The following is an 18,512-nucleotide window of genomic DNA, read 5'->3' as shown; positions in this document are numbered from 1 at the left end:
CCACTCTTCTCTCGTGGCCTATCTTGTTTCTTTAACCTCCACCCCCAGACACCTTACCTGAACTCCCAATGATACTCAGGCTAACCCTAGGTGATATTTCATTTTTAAATGTTTCAGTATCAGATTTTTAAAATAACACTGCTATTTTATATATAAATATGACCATATACCTCCATAAATAAAAATAATTCCTTAATATCAAATACCTGATTTACTTGCTTGAAATCAAAACCATAACCATTAGTCTTTTTAATTTCAAAATAATTCTGCATTTTATTAGTACTAAGGTATAAGAATAATTTTTATTATTGTTTGGGTAAGTCCTGATAGTATGTCTTGAGCACATTTTTATTGAAAGTGAGATATCTATTGCTTTTAGATAAAAAGAAAATCCAGCTGTTTTCCTTACTATTTTGTTAAGCCGTGAAATAATTTGGGTAGCAGGAAGGAAGGGAAAATAACTGTTAAAGATGAGTTGAACACTTATTTTCTGTCTCACCTACCTTTGAGTTCAAGAATGCTCTTTGTTAGCCAAAATTGGCACACATGGTAAGGATCTAAATACCCACTATTTTTTATTTTTTTAATTAAAAATTTTTTTAATTTAATAAATCTTATTTTTTATTTAAATTCAATTAGCCAACATATAGTACATTATTAGTTTCAGATGTAGAGTTCAGTAGTTCATCAGTTGCATATATAACCCAGTGCTCATCATATCACGTACCCTCCTTGATGCCCATCACACAATTACTCCATCCCTCCACCCACCTCCCATCCAGCAACCCTCGGTTTGTTTCCCAAGAGTCTCTCGTGGTTTGTCTCCCTCTCTGATTTCTTCCCATTCAGTTTTCCTTCCCTTCCCCTATGATCCTCTGCACTGTTTCTTATATTCCACTTATGAGTGAAACCATATAATTGTCTTTATCTGATTGACTTACTTCGCTTAGCATAATACCCTCCAGTAACATCTATGTCGATGTAAATAGTAAGTATTCATTCTTTCTAATGTTCGAGTAATATTCCATCATATATATATATGTATATATATATATCTCACACCTTTTTATTTTATTTTTGAAAGAGCACAAGCTGGGGGGTGGGGGCAGAAGGAGAAGCAGGGAGCCTGATGTGGGACTCGATCCCAGGACCTGGGATCATGAACTGAGCTGAAGGCAGATGCTTAACTGACTGAAACACCCAGACACCCATACCACATCTTTATCCATTCATCTGTTGATGGACGTCTTGGCTCTTTGATAGTTTGGCTATTGTGGACATTGCTGCTATAAACATTGGGGTACATGTGCCCCTTCGTATCACTGCATTTGTATCTGGGATAAATACCTGGTAGTGCAGTTGTTCGATTGTAGGGAAGCTCTATTTTTAACTTTTTGAGGAAACTCCATCCTGTTTTCCAGAGTGGCTGTACCAGTTTTCATTCCCACCAGCAGTGTAAGAGGGTTTCTCTTTCTCCACATCTTTGCCAACATCTGTTGTTTCCTGAGTTGTTAATTGTTGCCACTCTGACTGATGTGAGGTGGTATCTTACTGTGGTTTTGATTTGTATTTTCCTGATGACAAGTGGTGTTGAGCATTTTTCATGTGTCTGTTGGCCATTTGTACGTCTTTGGAGAGATGTCTGTATATGTCTTCTGCCCATTTCTTGACTGGATTTTTGTTTTTTTGGGTGTTGAGTTTGATAAGTTCTTTATAGATCTTGGATACTAGCCCTTTATCTGATATGTCATTTGCAAATATCTTCTCCCATTCTGTAGGTTGTCTTTTAGTTTGTTGATTATTTCCTTTGCTGTGCAGAAGCCTTTTATCTTGCTGAAGTCCCAATAGTTCATTTTTGCTTTTGTTTCCCTTGCCTTTGGAGACGTGTCTAGCAAGAAGTTGCTGCAGCCAAGATTAAAGAGGTTGCTGCCTCTGTTCTCTTCTAGAATTTTGATAGATTCCTGTCTCACATTTAGGACTTTCATCCATATTGAATTTATCTTTGTGTATGGTATAAGACAATGGTCCAGTTTCATTCTTCTACATGTGGCTGTTCAATTTTCCCAACACCATTTGTTGAAGAGACTGTCTTTTTTCCATTGGGTAGTCCTTCCTGCTTTGTTGAAGATCAGTTGACCATAGAGTTGAGGGTCCATTTCTGGGTTCTCTATTCTGTTCCATTGATTTATGTGTCTGTTTTTGTGCCAGTACCATACTGTCTTGATGATTATAGCTTTGTAATAATAGCTTGAAGTTTGACATTGTGATGCCCCCAGCTTTGGTTGTCTTTTTTAACATTCCTCTGGCTATTTGGGGTCTTCTGGTTCCCTGAAAAGTTTAGGATTATTTGTTCCAGCTCTGTGAAAAATATTGATGGTATTTTGATAGGGATTTCATTGAATGTGTAGATTGCTCTGGGTAGCGTAGATGTTTTAACAATATTTAGTCTTCCAATCCAAGAACATGGGATGTTTTTCCATTTCTTTGTGTCTTCCTCAATTTCCTTCATGAGTGTTCTGTAGTTTTTAGAGTACAGATCCTTTACCTCTTTGGTTATGTTTATATCTAGGTATCTTCTGTTTTTTTTTTTTTTGTGCAGTTGTAAATGGGATCAGTTCCTTAATTTCTCTTTCTTCTATCTCATTGTTAATGTATAGAAGTGCAGCCAATTTCTGTGCATTGATTATAACCTGCCATGTGGCTGAATTCCTGTGTGAGTTCTAGTGATTTTAGGGTGGAGTCTTGGGTTTTCCACAGGGTATCATGTCATCTGTGAAGAATGAGAGTTTGACTTCTTTGCCAATTTGAATGCCTTTTATTTCTTTTTGTTGTCTGATTGCTGAGGCTAGGACTTCTACTACTATGTTGAACAACAGTGGTGAGAGTGGACATCCCTGTCATGTTCTTGATCTTAGGGGGAAAGCTCTCAGTTTTTCCCCATTAAGAATCATATTCCCTGTGGGCTTTTCATATGTGGCTTTTATGATATTGAGGTATGTTCTCTCTATCCCTACACTGTGAAGAGTTTTAATCAAGAAAGGATGCTGTACTTTGTCAAATGCTTTCTCTGCATCAATCAAGAGAATCATATGGTTCTTGTCCTTTCTTTTGTTAATGTGATGTATCACGTTGATTGATTTGTGGATGTTGAACCACCCTTACAGCCCAGGAATAAATCTCACCTGGTCATGGTGAATAATCCTTTCAATGTACTGTTGGGTCCTATTGGATAGTATCTTGGTGAGAATTTTGGCATCCATGTTCATCAGGGATATTGGTCTGTAATTCTCCTTTTTGGTGGGATCTTTGTCTGGTTTTGGGATCAAGGTAATGCTGGCCTCATGGAATGAGTTTGGAAGTGTTCCTTCCATTTCTATTTTCTGAAACAGCTTCAGAAGAATAGATATTAGTTCTTCTTTAAATGTTTGGTAGGATTCTTCTGGGAAGCCATCCGGCCCTGCACTCTTGTTTGTTGGAAGGTTTTTGACTACTGCTTCAATTTCCTTGCTGGTTATGGGTCTGTTCAGGTTTTCTATTTCTCCCTGTTTCAGTTTTGGTAGTTTGTAAGTTTCAAGGAATGCATCCATTCCTTCCAGGTCGCTTAATTTGTTGGCATATAGTTGCTCATAATATGTTCTTAAAATTGTATTTCCTTGGTGTCAGTCATAATCTCTCCCTTTTCATTCATGATTTTATTAATTTGGGTCCTTTCTCATTTCTTTTTGATAAGCCTGGCTAGGGGTTTATCGATCTTATTAATTCTTTCAGAGAACCAGCTTCTAGTTTCATTGATCTGTTCTAGTGTTCTTTGGTTTCCATTTCATTGATTTCTGCTCTAATCTTTATTAGTTCTCATCTCCTGTTTAGTTTAGGCTCTATTTGCTGTTCTTTCTCCAGCTCCTTTAAGTGTAAGGTTCGCTTGTGTATTTGAGACTTTTCTAGTTTCTTGAGAAAAGCTTGTATTGCTCTGTACTTCCCTCTTAGGACCACCTTTGCTGCATCCCAAACGTTTTGAACAGTTGTGTTTTCATTTTCATTTGTTTTCATGAATTTTTAAAAATTCTTCAATTTCATGGTTGACCCATTCATTCTTTAGTAGGATGCTGTTTAGCCTCCAAGTATTTGAATTCCTTCCAAATTTCCTCTTATGATTGAGTTCCAATTTCAAAGCATTGTGGTCTGAAAATACGCAGGGAATAATCCCAGTCTTTTGGTACTGGTTGAGACCTGATTTGTGACCCAGTAAGCGATCTATTCTGGAATGCATTCCATATGCACTCAAGAAGAATGTGTAGTCTGTTGCTTTAGGATGGAATGCTCTGTATATATCTATGAAGTCCATCTGGTCCAGTGTGTCATTCAAAGCCCTTGTTCCCTTGTTGATCTTCTGCTTAGATGGTCTGTCCATTGCTGTGGGTGGGGTGTTAAAGTCCCCTCCTATTATTGTAATATTATCAATGTGTCTCTTAAATTTTGTTATTAATTGGTTTATATAACTGGCTGCTCCCAAGTTAGGAGCATAAATATTTACAATTGTTAGATCTTGTTGGATAAGCCCTTTAAGTATTATATAATGTCCCTCTTCATCTCTTACTACAGTCCTTGGTTTAAAATCTAATTTGTCAGATATAAGGATTGCTACTCTAGCTTTTTTTTGATGTCCCTTAACATGATACATGGTTCTCCATCCCTCACTTTCAATCTGGAGGTGTCTTTGGGTCTAAAATGAGTCTCTTGTAGACAGCATATGGATGGGTCTTGCTTTTTTATCCAGTCTGATACCCTGTGTCTTTTGATTAGATCATTTAAGCCCATTTACATTCAGAGTAACTAATGAAACATATGAATTTAGTGCCATTGTATTACCTGTAAAGTCACTGTTTCTGTATATTGTCTCTGTTCCTTTCTGGTCTATGTTACTTTTGGGGTCTCTCTTCGCTTCCCGGGTCCCCTTTAATATTTCTTGCAGGGCTGGTTTAGTGATCACAAATTCCTTAAGTTTCTGTTTGTCCTGGAATCTCTTTATCTCTCCTTCCATTTTGAATAACATCCTAGCTGGAAAAAATATTCTTCGCTGCATGTTTTTCTCATTTACTATGCTGAATATATCATGCCAGCCATTTCTGGCTTGCCATGTTTCTGTGGATAGGTCTGCTGCCAGTATAATGTTTCTACCCTTTTAGGTTAAGGACTTCTTGTCTTGAGCTGCTTTTAGGATTTTCTCTTTATCTCTGAATTTGCAAGCTTCACTATTATATGTCAGGGTGTTGATCTTGTTGATTTTGATGGGGGTTCTCTGTGCCTCGTGCTCTTGAATGCTTGTTTCCTTCCACAGATTAGTGCAGTTCTCAGCTATGATTTGCTCAAATATACCTTCTGTCCCTCTCTCTCTTTCCTCTTCCTCTGGGATCCTAGTCAATCTAATATTATTTCACATCATGGTATCGCTGATTTCTTAAAGCCTCCCATCATGATCCCTTAGTTGTTTTTCTCTCTTCCTCAGCTTCTTTACTTTCCAACATTTTATCTTCTATGTCACTGACTCTCTTCTGCCTCATTTACCCTAGCTTTTAGAGTACTCATTTTAGACTGCATCTCAGTTAATGCATTTTTAATTTTGGCCTGATTAGATTTTAGTTCTTTTATTTTTACTAAGGGATTCTCTAGTGTCTTTTATGCTTTTTGCAAGCCCAGCTAGTATATTTATTTTCTGAATTCCAGGTCCGACATTTTACTTATATCCATATTGATTAAATCTATGGCAGAATATTACCTCTGGTTCTTTCCTCTGTGGTGAATTCCTCTTTCTAGTCATTTTTTCCAGAAAAGAATAAACAATAGAATAAAAAAAGAAATAAAACATAAAACTATCAACCACGACCCCAGTGAAATATACACTAGACAAATAGAAGAGATCAGAAACCAAAAAAGAAAAAAAGTGGCACATGTACCCCAATATTCGTAGCAGCAATGTCCACAATAGCCAAACTATGGAAGGAGCTGAGATGCCCTTCAACTGATGAATGGATAAAGAAGATGTGGTATATATGTACAACGGACTATTACTCAGCCATCAGAAAGGATGAATACTCAACATTTGCTTTGACATGGATGCAACTGGAGGGGATTATGCTAAGTGAAATAAGTCAATCAGAGAAAGATAATTATCATATGGTTTCACTTACATGTGGAACATAAGCAATAGAGTGGAGGACCCCAGGGGAAGGGAGGGAAAACTGAAGGGGAAGAAATCAGAGGGGGAGACAAACCATGAGACACCCTGGGCTCTAGGAACCAAACTGAGTGTTACAGAAGGGAGGGGGATGGGAGGAAATGGTAGCCAGGTATGAAGGAGGGCACACGTGGTGATGGGCAGTGGGTATTATACACAACTAATGAATTGTTGAACACTACATCAAAAACTAATGATGTATTATATGTTGGCTAGTTGGACATAACAAAAGAAAATTAAAAAAATAAAACCTGCCACCTACAGAAAAAAAATGGAAAAAAGAATATAATCAAACTGGTAGAACAGGGTGATTCACTTGGTCCTGGGTGTATTTTGGTCTGTTTGTTAGAAGACACTTGATCCCACAATTGTAAAGAAAGAAAAACTTATATATATACAAAAATACAATTGAATACAGTGAAAGGAAGCCAAAAATGAAGAATATATCTATAAAATGTAAAAGTAAAAATGAAAGTTAAAAAAAGACTTAAAGAGTTGATAAAATAAGAAACTAGTTGAAAAGGAAAAAAAGAAAAAAAGAAGAGGAAGATTTTCAACCGAAAGATAAAAGAATCATGAAAAGAAGTTTGATTTTTATATACTATTTTCCCCTAGCACTGGAGTTTTGCAGTTCTGTGTGCTTGGTAAACGTGGTATTCCCCTTGTGTTCCTGCTGGTCTTCTGGGGAAGGGGCCTGCTGCCCTGATTGTCAGGGGTCTTTGCCTGGGCAGAGTTACACTGCCCTTTGCCAGGGGGCCGGACTCAGTGTAAGCTGCTTGGGATTGCTCTATGTGGCTTTTGTTCCCTGAAGGCTTTCTGCACCACATCAGAGGATGAAAATAAAAATGGTGGCACCCCCATTTCCAGCCCCAGAGCTGAAAGATCACAGGCCCCCTCTCTTCGGTAAACCCTCAGGGAAAAGCAATCTTCACTTGTGTGTGAGCCAAACTCTGAAGACTTCTGTGGTGTGCAACCGCGGGGCCCCTCCTGGGGGAGGGAGGAGGGTTGCCATGTTTCTGCCCTTTGTGGGGCCCCCACATGGAGAACAGTCACCCATTGTGCCAGGATTCCTGGTTTATGGCAAACCAAGATGAGAGCCCCTCCCAGCTCACTTACTATAGTCGGTTCCCCCTCTCCAATGCTTGGGAACTCTGCCATCTCAGGCACCCCCTTTTTTCTGTGACCCTGGGGATCCTGAGACCACACTGTCCCACCTAAGATTCTGCCCTGCTTTGCCACCGGAGCACCTTTCAGGAAGGGACATTCTCACTGGAGCAGACTTGTAAAAGTTCTGATTTTGCCCTCCGGGGCTATATCATTTTCCAGTAGCTAGCTTAGGCAAACCCCCCCCCCCCCCGTTTATCTTCCAATATATCCCCTTAGATTCACTTCTCTGCACCTCCTACCTTGCAAAAAGTGGTCATCGATTTTCTTTTTTCTTTTTCTTTTTTTTCTATTTGTAGAATTCCAGCAATTCTTTTCTTACATCTCTCGTTGAAATCACAGGTGTTCAGAATGATTTGATAGATATCTAGCTAAATTCGAGGGACCAGATGAAACAAGGTCCCCTACTCTTCCTCCATCTCCCCCCCCCCCCACTATTTATTTATTAAGAGTTTTGCAAGGATGCTCTGGGGGACATAAGGAAAAATAGAGATTCTTATTTTACCCCTTAGATATATTCTTATTTTACCCCTTAGATATTAAAAATATCTTTTTTAATCGCTGTGACTGAGGCTATTGGTTTTGGTTTTCCATTTTAATTTACTGAAGTTTAGACTTTCCAAATTGTAGAATTTCAGAGCTTGAAGGGACTTTGGAGATCATTTAGCTTGGTGGTTCTTAAACTTGAGTGCTCATCCGAATCCCCTGGAAGGCTTGTTAAAACACAGATTGCCAGGCCCCATTCCCAGAGTTTCTGATTCAGTAAGTCTCAAGTGGGCCTGAGAATTTGCATTTTTAATGAGTTCCTAGGTGATGCTAATGCTTCTGGTCCGATGAACACACGGAAAACCATTGATGTAGCTCAATCCCTTTTTCTCTTATCTCTTTTTTTGCAAATGAGGAAATTTACACCAAATAGAAAGTGACTTCTTTGTCCAAAACTGGTTAGTGACATGCCCAAATCAGAATTCAAATCTTGATGTGCCTTATTCATACTGGAAAAGTCCAGTGCTTTTCCTATTGTGTATTTGTTTCCTTCATAGTAATTGCCTCCAAATGTTTCCTTCCAAGTCTTTTCTGAACATTTGGCTTTTCTTGATACTGGTAAATCTTTATCTCCCTAGATCAGGAGTTTCTCATTTGGTGTCAGGATTAAAATTGTTGGAAATTCTGGGGCACCTGGGTGGCTCTGTCTGCCTTCGGCTGGGGTCATGATCCTAGGGTCCTGGGATTGAGACCCGCATCGGGCTCCCTGCTCCACTGGAGCCTGCTTCTTCCTCTCCCACTCCCCCTGCTTGTGTTCCCTCCCTCACTGGCTGTCTCTCTCTCTAGCAAATAAAATCTTTTAAAAAAATTGTTGGCAATTCTTTTTTACATGCCAATGCATTTTTCTGAGGAGGGCTCCATATCTTTTATCAAGTTCTCAAATGAGTTTTCTTCCCTTTAATGGCTAAGATTCTGTCCTTTTAAGGCAATTTTGGTTTTTGGAAATAACCAAGAGTCATTTGGGACACTATCTGGTGGTTTATTGTGTGTGAAAAACCTGGAAATTGCTCCATTTGGTCAATGAGGTATGATTTTAAAAGTAAGGACTGGTTTTTCTCATGTGGCCTAAAAACTAGGGCTTTGATGTATATTAAAGAAAAGAGTTCTAGAAATATTTTGGGCAATGACAGCATCATTGGATTAGGTGTATGGTGATAACATGGAATGGGGATGTTATTAATTTGGATGTATTAGCTCTGGCTTGTTGATTAAAATAGTCATTTTCTCATAATCATAATTTGCATTCTAGAGAAAAATCTTCCACTGATGTTTTAGAAATATCAGGTTAGATTTCATAGACTTGTTCATCAAATCTTAGATAACAGAATTAGATGGTAATCTGAAAACTTGAAAGAGGTATAGACTTTTTGACAGAATGGTCATTAAACCGGTCTCTTTATTTTGCAAGTGAGAAGCTTGAGGCCAAGAGAAGTGAAGTGATTCATTCAGGTCCTATAGCTGAATGATGACACATTAAGGACTAGAATCCAAATCTCTTGAGCTGTAGACTAGTGCTTTTCCCACTATATCTATACTGCTTCATATCATGCTATTTTTTCACAGTGTTTAAGGAAAAACACCTTAAGATTTTGGTATAGAGCAGTGGGTTAAAGTGTGGACCCCACACCAGCAAAATCAGCATCACCTGAGAACTTGTAAGAGGTGCAAATTTCAAGGCCCCACCCCAGACCTATGGGATCAGAAACTCCGGGGGTGAAGCCTGGCAATCTGTGTTTTAACAAGCTCCCCCAGAGGATTCTGATACACACTTAAGTTTGAGAACCACTAGTATAGAGTAATGATTCTGTACTCTGGCTGAACATCAGAATTATCTGGGGGAACTTCTAGAAAATAATGGCCCTTAACCATTTCTACCTTCCTTACCCACCCAGACAAATCAATCTCAGAGGTGAGGCCAGGGCATCTATTGTTTTGTAATAAACAATGAATTTTGAAATAATGCTAGGTTTATAGAAAAATTGTAAAGATAGTATAGAGAGTTCCAGTGTACTTGTTACTTAGTCCTCTAATGTTATGTCTTTCATAACTATGGTACATTTGTCAAACCTAAGAAATTAATATTGTCACATTACTATTAACTGCAGATTTATTCGGATTTCCTAACTTATTCTTTATTCAGATTTCACTAATTTTACCACTAATGCCCTTTTTTCTATTCCAGAATCCAGTCCAAGATTCCTTATTGTATTTCATCATCATGTCTCCTTAGCCTCCTCTGGTCTGTGACAGTTTCTCAGTCTCTCCTTGTTTTTCATCTTTGATTCATTCCTCCTCCTTTTCTTTCCATGTCCAATCTTTTCACCAAAGCGGTTGTCTCCTCAGCAACCAGAGCAGCACTTTTTAAACTTTAATGTACATAGGGTCTTGTTTAAATGCAGATTCTGATTCAACTGGTCTGGGGTAGAGGCTCAAGTTTTTGTATTTCTAGCAGGTCCCCAGGTGATATGAACACTGCTGATCCATGAACTACATTTTGAGTAGTGAGTGTCAGAACAAAATGCAGAAAACTTAGGACGTTTCAAGAGCCCCCACGGTCTGCCTGACCCCAGTCTACTTTTCAGCTTAATCTTCCGTGCATTTTTCCATTTGCCTTACACTCAAACCAACCAGTCTACTCAGCATTTGTGGTAGTCATCTTCTGATGTGGCCTCCAAAGGTTGTGGTGATTCACTTCTTTAATTCCTTTCCCTTGGGTGCAGGATGGACCTAGAGACTTGTTTCTGATCGAATAGAGCGAAAGTGATGGGATGTCACTCCTGTGATTACATTACAAAAGACTGTGACGTCTGTCTCGAACTCTTGTCCTCTCGGTTGCTCACTCTGATGAAGCAAGATGCCAGGCTGTGACATGCTCTGTGAAGAGGCCCACAGGCAAGGAACAGAGGGACTGAGGCCTTTGTATAACAGCCCATGGGGAACTGAATTCTGTCAACAACTGTGAGTGAGCTGGGAAGGGGTTCCTTCCCAGTGGAGCCTTGAGATGACTGCAGCCTTGTGACAGATCCAAGGCTGAGCTCAAGCATCCAGCTAAGTCATGCCCAGATTACTGCCCACAGAAATGGGGAGATAATAAACGTGTTGTTTTCAGCGGATAAATTTTGGGGTAATTTGTTAAGCAGCAATAGATAACTAATACATTACTTACTTAATGTGCAATGATATAACTTCCTGTTGCATCCTTCTCATCCTCAGACACTCCTTCCTCATTCATTTATTCAATAATATTTGCTGGATGCCTACTATATGCTATGCTCTGTGTTAAGCACTAAAGGATAAGTGGTAAATAAGCAGGCACAGTCTCTGCCCTTACATCGCTTGCATTCTTTTGCTTTGATTTTCAAAGTCTCACAAAAGAGGAGACCAAGGGGTGCCTGGGTGGCTCAGTCAGTTAAACGTCTGCCTTTGGCTCAGGTCATGATCTCAGGGTCCTGGGATGGAGCCCCATGTGGGTTCCCTGCTCAGCAGGGAGCCTGCTTCTCCCTCTCCCTCTGCCCCTCCCCAATTCATACTTTCTCTCTCTCCCACATAAATAAATAAATAAATAAATAAATAAATAAATAAATAAATAAAATCTTTTTTTAAAAAAGAGAACAAGATGCATTTCATTAAAGGAAATCTATTATTTTTTTAATGGAAAGCCATTATTTTTTTTTAATGTAGGCTCCAGGCCCAGGATGGAGCCTAATGCAGGGCTTGAACTCACGACCCGGAGATCAAGACATGAGCTGAGATCAAGAGCCGGCCGTCTGACTGACTGAGCCACCCAGGTGCCCCAAAGGAAAGCTATTTTTAATGCCAAGAAAGTAGGAAGGAAATATCTAAAGAAGCTTTATTAAAACCTTTTCTACATTGTCATTTTGCTATAGACTGGTTAAAACTTCATTATGGGCTAGTATAGGTCACATTCAGGCATTTCTGAAGTCCTAGTTCTAGTGCATTTTAAGTCAACCATAATTCCTCCCAAGTAGGGTGTATTGCTTTTTCTAAGCACTACTAAAATGTTTATTGTAACTTCATTTTGCTTGTATGCTATTCTGCCTTACAATTAGGGAGGTTTATTTGTTTTCCCCACTGGTTCTCATCTTCATTTTTACAACTCCATGTTTTCTTGCACATGTGTGAAGAACTTTGTTAATTTCATATTAATAATAGCTTTGTTAATCTGAGATTAATGGAGATTTCATTCAAACAGAGTTATTTTAAAAATCTAAGCACCAGTATTCTTCATTTTCTCCTGTTTTAAGAGAGTATTTATCGACAGCACAAATACTGTTTGTTTCTTCGTAAATCCTTGTTCCTTTCAAAATGATTTAGATTGTGATAATGCTACTTATTAAGGTTACAAGTTCTAGTCATTGTAAAATAAAGCAAAGCCATGTACAAGCTGATGAAATGAAGATGATTCATGACTAATTCTCTTGGTATTATATTAACCAAAATTCACCTGTAATTGATTTCATTTTATATATTTGTACAATACCCTGAGTGGTAAAAAAAAAAAAGCCAAAATATAAGGTAGTTATTGTTTTAGGTAATTTCACACAAATTTTCTGAATACTCAGATGCTTGTGTCTGCTGATAGCCAGAATAAAAATATTAGCTAATAAATTTAGAGCTTCTAACTGCCTTGTGGGGGAATAATAGTCACTCAGAGAGCCTAGTAACATTGATTTGTCATTAATCATTTTACTTGATGACTCATCTATGATCACAGTACAACAAGAATGTCATGTTTGCTTAGTGGTATTAACTCCATTTATCTCGTGTACATTCAGAAAATTGCCTTGTCATCAGTGTACTATGAGTATATCTAAATAAGACAGTTATTGAAAAAGATTTATTTCCACAGGGAGTATGACCAGTTAAAAACCTACCAAAATAATTTGGATTGAGTAAATACATTATTATAAAATTTAAAACATCATCATTTGTAACAAAGGAGTTTGACACCTAACTTTTCCTAAATTTTTGAAAGAAATATGTTTTTCAGTGAACAGTTTCAAATTCTTGGGGATGCCTGGGTGGCTCAGTTGGTTAAGCATCTGCCTTCAGCTCAGGTCATGATCCTAGGGTCTTGGGATCAAGCCCCACATTGGGCTCCCTGCTCAGCAGGGAGTCTGCTTCTCCCTCTCCCTCTGCCCCTACCCCTGCTTGTGCTCTCTCTCTCATTCTATCAAATAAATAAATAAAATCTTCAAAAAAATTTAAATTCTCCATCTATCCTTCCACATGTTAATGCTATGTATCAAGACTCATGGTATGGGGGGCGCCTGGGTGGCACAGCGGTTAAGCGTCTGCCTTCGGCTCAGGGCGTGATCCCTGCGTTATGGGACCGAGCCCCACATCAGGCTCCTCCACTAGGAGCCTGCTTCTTCCTCTCCCACTCCCCCTGCTTGTGTTCCCTCTCTCGCTGGCTGTCTCTAAAAAAAAAAAAAAAAAGACTCATGGTATGAAGGTAATTATTACTCATGGGAAATTTATAGCTTTTAATGGTTATATTAAAAAAGAAGAAACACTTAAAACTTAATTCATTAAGTGTACAAAAATTCACAGACAGAATCTTTTTATCTCTTTTTTCATTGTTTTGTTTCTTAAATTCCACATGAGTGAAATCATATGGTATTTCTCTTTCTCTTACTTAAGCATTATACCCTCTAGGTCCATCCGTGTTCTTGCAAATGGCAAGATCTCATTCATTTTTTACGGTGGAGTAATATTCCATTATATATATATGCCAATTCTTATTTATCCATTCCTCTATCAATGGATGCTTGGGTTGCTTCAATATCTTGATTATTTTATATAATGCTGCAATAAACATAGGGCTGCATATGTCTTCTGGAATTAGTGTATTTGTTTCCTTTGGATAAATACCCAGTAGTGGAATTACTGAGTCATATGGTAATTCAATTTTTAATTTTTAGAGGAACTGCCATACTATTTTCCACAGTGGCTGCACCATTTGCATTCCTACCAACAGTGCATCAGAGTTCCTTTTTCTCAACATCCTTGTCAACACCTGTTATTTCTTGTTTTTGATTTTAGCCATTCTGACAGGTGTTTGGGTGATTATTTCATTGTGGTTTTGATTTGCATTTCCCTGATGATTAGTGATGTTGAGCATCTTTCATGGGTCTTAGGCCATCTATTATGTCTTTGGAAAAACATCTATTCAGGTTCTCTGCCCATTTTTAATTAGATTATTTTTTGGTGTTAAGTTGTATAAATTCTTTATATATTTTGGGGATTAACCCCTCATTGGAGATACCATTTGAAAATATCTTCTACCATTCATTAGTTGCCTTTTTATTTTGTTGATTGTTTCCTTCAATGTGCAAGAGGTTCCAGGGAGGTGGGCAGGGGAATGGGTGAAATAGATAAAGGGGATAAAGAGTACACTTATCCTGATGAACACTGAGTAATGTATAGAATTGTTGAATCATTATATTGTACACCTGAAACTAATGTATGTTAATTTTACTTCAGTAAAAAAGAGAAAAAGACAAAAAAGAATTCAGAGACAGAGCTACAGAATAACACTAAAGAGCATAGTAGGCAAGTAATAATAAAATAACAGAAATAGATGAACTAGAAAACAAAGATATACTGGACAGAATCATCTATGACATCATCCCTGAGAGCTTTCTTTAGCTCACAACTTACAACTCAATCTATCTGTGAACTCTGTTGGCTCTACCTGCAAAATTTGTCCAGACAAATCTGACCACTTCTCACCACCGCCATTGCTACTACTGAGGTGCACGCTGCTGTCACATCACTTATCTAAACTAGGATGCAGGTCTGACATCTGTGAAAGAACAGAGGGAAGGAAGGAAGATTGGGGAGGAAGAGTCTCAGATTGCAGTGCAGCTTTGAAAAAATCTTGGCCAGCTGAATGGGGAGTTCTGCAAAGATTATCCTGTGCTGGCCATAACGTGCTCAGTCATAGGCTGAAAGCTGCCTGGGACGCACATAGCCTCAATTCAAAAACAGCAGGCTCTAAAGGATCCTGCAACTGGAGCCTGTCAGATAATTGCAGTCCTTGAAGCAGATTCTCTCTGAAAGGGAGATTTGAGTGGTGTGCTTTCATGTCTACCACAGTATCCATTTCTCTTTGATGGTGTCAGGATGAGATTTAGGACACAGTACAAGGCTCAGCAAACCATGCCCCACAGGCCAAATTGAGTCTGTCACCTGCTTTTGTAAATAAAGTTTTATTGGAACTTAATCACATACATTTATTTCTTGTTCATGGCTGCTTTTATACTAGTGGCAAAGATGAGTAGTTATGATAAGACTATATTGGCTATAAAGCCCAACAAATAGCCCTTTACAGAAAATGTTCGCAGACCCCTGACTTAGTATATATTTAGTAATATGCAAGGCACAATGGAGTCTTTGAAGTTTTATAAGTTAGCCATCTTTCAGGAAGAGTAAGACAAATATGCACAAATACTTTTGCTAGGGATGTCTTACAATTTCTATTCCTCATACTACATGTAAACACTTTGTGTGTGTAGAAGGAGGAGGGATTTAAGAAGGGCAGTTCTATGTTGTTATTTAGGCTTTTAAAGGTTTATTCTGGTTGTTCTGTGTAGACTGTATTATAGAAACGTAAAGATAAAAGCAGGGATACCTGCCAGAAAGCAACTGGTATAGTCTAGGTGAGAAATGATGGTAGTTTGGGCTAGAATGATAGTGGTAGAAAGGGAAAGATGACATTTTCTGAGATGAAAACTGGAGAGGAATCGAGTAGTGTAACAATCAAAAGTTTTGCTTTTGGGGTGCCTGGGTGGCTCAGTTGGTTAAGAGTCTGCTCAGTTCAGGTCATGATCCCAGGGTCCTGGGATCGAGCCCTACATCGGGCTCCCTGCTTGGCGGGAAGTCTACTTCTCCCTCTCCCTCTGTTGCTCCCCCTGCTTGTACTCTCTCTCTCTGTCAAATAAATAAATAAAATCTTTAAAAAATTATCAAATGTCTATTTAAAAAAAGTTTTGCTTTTGACATGTTGAATTTGAGGTATCTAAGTGGAAATATCAAGTAAAATGTTAGATAAATGAAGCTAAAGTTCAGAAATGGTCTGGTTGATGACGGGAATTTGGGAAATAATATTTAGGTAGTATTTCAAGCTAGGACTAGATGGAATCATATAGGGAAAGAATATAGAGAGCTGTTTCTTACAACCAAGGCTTGAGAAACTAACATTTAGATGTTGGGGAGAGGAAGAGAAGTCAGAAGAGGACTCTAGTATAGTGTTTCTACAAACAGACAGTGGACGACCATGTGGAATGTTGCTGAGACCAAGATGAGGTAGGAAAATGGACCATTGAATTTGGCAACATGGAGATCACTGGTGGCCTAAAATATAAGTAGGATTTTTTTTAATGTTCAGGAGCAGAAACTAGAACAAAATGGGTATAAAGAAAGGGGGGTAATCAGAAGGGGGAATGAAGCATGAGAGACTATGGACTCTGAGAAACAAACTGAGGGCTTCAGAGGGGAGAGGGGTGGGGGAATGGGATAGACTGGTGATGGGTAGTAAGGAGGGCACGTATTGCATGGTGCACTGGGTGTTATACGCAACTAATGAATCATTGAACTTTACATCAGAAACCAGGGATGTACTGTATGGTGACTAACATAATATAATAAAAAAATTAAAAAAAGAAAAGAGAGAGAATGGGAAGTAAAGAAATAAAGATAGCCAGTGTAGAGACAACTGTTTTGAGACACTTAACTGTGAAAGGGAGCAGAGAAATGGGGGTTAGTTGGAGGAGATGTGGGGGTCAAAGGAAATACTAGAGCCTGTTTGAAGGTTCTTAAGCAGGGTGGTGATCCCATTAGTGCTTTAAAGAGACGGATCATCCTTATCTTCTGCTGCAAAATAGAACTTACAGGGAGAGATCCAGGTAAGTGACAATTACAGTCTCAACTAAGGTAATGGTAATGAGAACAGAAAGGGGGGACAAATGCATTCTTTACTGTGTAGAATTGTTACCTTGACTTATTTCTTCCGAGATTTATATATATATTAGCCACCCTTATCTTGATGGATTTCTTTCTCAAATATATAACTCATTTAGAGATTTTCATCTTTTCCTATGATACTTGAATTAGCACCAAATGTTTAGGGATGGAATGAAACTAATAAAACTAGTCAGTTCTAATCGTGTACCATGCAGGCTGCTACATTGCCCTTTGTTTTGTTATTTATACCCTGGAATCAGAGAGACTGGGTTAGTATTGTTGTTTCTCCTACTTTTTAGCTGTGTGATGCTGAGAAAATCATCTGATTATTGTGGGGGACTATTTGAGATAATATTTTTTAAAAAGTTTTAAGCAGGATTTCTGCTCTGGCAATGAGGAACTAGAACAATCCTTCCACTGAGGAAAATTATGAAAAGTGTGTATGTGTATGCGTGTGCACGCGCGTGTGTGTAATATTCTTGCTTCAAAGCAATGAAGAATTTTGGAAGTCAAGATCTAAAGGGCCAAGAAAGGGCAGAAACTCAGAGAGGTAAGTCTGGCATTTGGGGGCAGTTTTTCCTATAAGGCTTCTGTTGATTCCAGAAAATACTGCCGAATGACTGAGAAGCCAAGCAGTGCTTTAATAACTTCAAGGGACAAGGGGGTACAAAAGTTGCAGTCCAGGGCTCACCAAGCAGAAGAGGGCCTGGCAACTCCACCCAAAACTCTTACCAAAACAGGCACTTCAAAAGGCTACATCCTACGAATAACAGAAAACTAGAAATAGACTGACCTTTGCCCGATTTGAAGCACAGGTTCCAATAATCTCAGTCCCTGAAATTGGATTAAGATAGTACCAGGTGGCTAGAGACTCTAGCCACTTGCAAGAAGGCTCTCTTGGTAGGACAACTTCTAGGTCTCAAATTTTCTTTTGTAATTGTTCATATGGTGTTTACCATTCATTGAAAAATAACCACGTATAAGAGAAAACAAAATATTGTGAACATAAACCAAGAAAAGCAACAGACAATAGAAACAGCCTCACAAATACTCAAAAATGGAATTACCAAGCACAGACTTTAAAATAACTATCCTTGGGGCACCTGTCTGGCTCAGTCGTGGAACATGAGACTCTTGATCTAGGGGTTGTGAGTTCAAGCCCCACTCTGGGTATAGAGATTACTTAAAAATAAAATCTTTTAAAAAATAACCGTCCTTAATATGTTAAAGGAGATGAGTGGCAAAACTCAGAATTTAGAAAGAAGACTTTAGAAATTGAGCAAGAGGCTTGAACAGGTGCTTCACAAGATCTCCACATGGTCCATGAGCATATGAAAAGGTGCTCTACTTCATCTGTAATTAGGAAAGTGTAAATTAAAATGATGAGATACAGTATGTACACTTCCAAATAGGTAAAACTAAAAAACTGACAAAACTAAGTGTTGGTGAAGGATGTGGAGCAAAAGGAACTCCCACACACTGCTTGTGAAAGGGTATTTTGGTGCCACTATTTTAGAGAAGAGCTTGGCATTATCTATTTAGGGTGAACATATACATGCCCTGTGATACAGCAACTTTACCT

This window comes from Ursus americanus, chromosome X (assembly GCF_024610735.1).
Source record: "Ursus americanus isolate L20-20 chromosome X, mUrsAme1.1.p, whole genome shotgun sequence".
NCBI lineage: Eukaryota > Metazoa > Chordata > Mammalia > Carnivora > Ursidae > Ursus > Ursus americanus.
This window is presented reverse-complemented; position numbering follows the sequence as displayed.